Genomic DNA, 2153 nt, shown 5'->3' on the forward strand with positions numbered 1-2153 from the left:
CTTAAAAATGGCCAGTGCTGGAGCAGACCTAACATAATAAGGGGAGCCATTCTAGAGAAAAGGAGCAGCCACTGCAAACACCCCATTCCTCCTTTGCTTCAGTCTCGACCTCAGCACAACTAAGAGCATCGGGCTAGTAGACCGCAGGGCTCATTTTGGCACATACAAGTGAAGAGGTTCCAAGAGACAAGACAACATTTGAAAACATGAAATAGAATTCTAAAATCAACTCTGAAACGGACCAGAAGCCAATGAAATGAGGTCAGTATTGGTGAAATATGGCCACACTTACAAGAGCCTTCAATAAGTGAACAACAAAGTTGTGGAATAGTTGTAGGCATCATAACAGGGCCTGACCAACACCTACATACAAAGAACTGCAATAGTCCAAATCAGATGTTGTAAAAGCTTGGATGGCCTTTTCAAGATCACTGAAAGAAAAGCCTTTAACCTTAAAGTCTCAGCTAGAAAAAGCTTCATTTAACTTCACAATTTATCTGTTTGTCGAGTTTGAATGAGCTGTCACAGATCATTCCTGGGCTAACTGAAGATTTATGATACATACTGTATATGGCAAGTGGTCCAAGAGCAACATCAGGGACACTCACACTTTCTTAACTTTTGGACACTATGCATGATCACAGTTTAATTATCATTTAGTTTAAGAAGATGCATTGCTATCCAGGTTTTTATATCATTCAAGAACGCATGGAGGGTCTGTATTTTTGGCAAATATATTTGAGTGTCATCAGTATAGAGAAGCCATACTTGTTAACAATGAAGCCTAAAGGTAACATGCCTATCAAAAGATAGCTGGTCCAACGATGGAACCCTGTGGAACCCCACAAGTAAGAGGAGCTACAGAGGATGAGAACTCACCCAAATGAATAGAAATGCTCCTATTTCTCAGATAAGATTTAAACTTATCAAGGCAGAATATAAGAATCATAAGATCCATGGCATCAAAAGCTGAGGTAAGATCTAGCAGTACAAGAATGGCAGAATCTCCAGCATTAGTAATTGGGAAGAGGTCACTGTTAACCTTTAACAAGGCTCTTTGATGCAAGAACATCTGTATCTGGATTGGAATTTTTCCAGAATACTATTTTCATCTTTGAGTTAGGACAACTTTTTCTAAGACTTCAGATTAAAAAGGCATTTTAGAAATTGGCCTGAAACTTGACACATTAGAGGGTCCTTATTTAGATTTTTTAATACGTTTCTGCACCACAGCGTGTTTCAAGGCAGCAAGAACACAACCAGAAATCAAGCTATCATTTATTAAGGTAACAATTCTTGGTCTGACAGAATCAAAAAACCCTTAACTAATCAAGAGGGGACAGAGTTCAGGGGGCAATTTGTAGGATTCAGGCGTTGCACCAAATCAAACAACAGAGACGATGACACACGCAGCTCAAAGTGGTCAAAGACAGCTGAACACACTATAGGAAGAGAAGAATCCTTAGCAATCAGTGAAACCGATTACCTAATAACGGTAATCTTATTTACAAAAAAGTATATCTTCGTTTGGAGAGTAAGATGGGGGTATGTGACAAATGACAAATTCCTAAAACAAGAAATGGTATATGGCGATTAAAGGATTTAAAATCACTAAAAAATGGACTTGTAATTATTGCATCGACCCAAACAAAACATTTTTAAAGTTAAGTTTAAAATCTGTTAGTTCAGTTTTAAAATCTATACTAATAAAAGGCAAAGCCCTCACTGACTCACTCACTCACTGACTCATCATTAATTCTCCAACTTCCCGTGTAGGGAGAAGGCTGAAATTTGGCAGGCTTATTCCTTACAGTTTACTTACAAAAGTTAAGCAGGTTTCATTTCGAAATTCTACACGTAACAGTCATAATGGTCGATAACGGTCGACAACGTCCGCCATGTTGAACTTTCTTATTTATGGCCCCATCTTCACGAAATTTGGTAGGCGGCTTCCCTCCACTAACCAAAACCGATGTATGTACTTATTTCGATGGTATGACGCCACTGTCGGCCGCCATATTGAACTTTCCAACGTCACTAATTTTCCAACTTCCCATGTAGGTAGAAGGCTGACCCCATCTTCTCGAAATTTGGTAGGTGGCTTCCCTGCGCTAACCAAAACCAATGAACGTACTTATTTCGGTGGTATGACG

Source organism: Polypterus senegalus, chromosome 4, assembly GCF_016835505.1.
Source record: "Polypterus senegalus isolate Bchr_013 chromosome 4, ASM1683550v1, whole genome shotgun sequence".
Lineage (NCBI taxonomy): Eukaryota > Metazoa > Chordata > Cladistia > Polypteriformes > Polypteridae > Polypterus > Polypterus senegalus.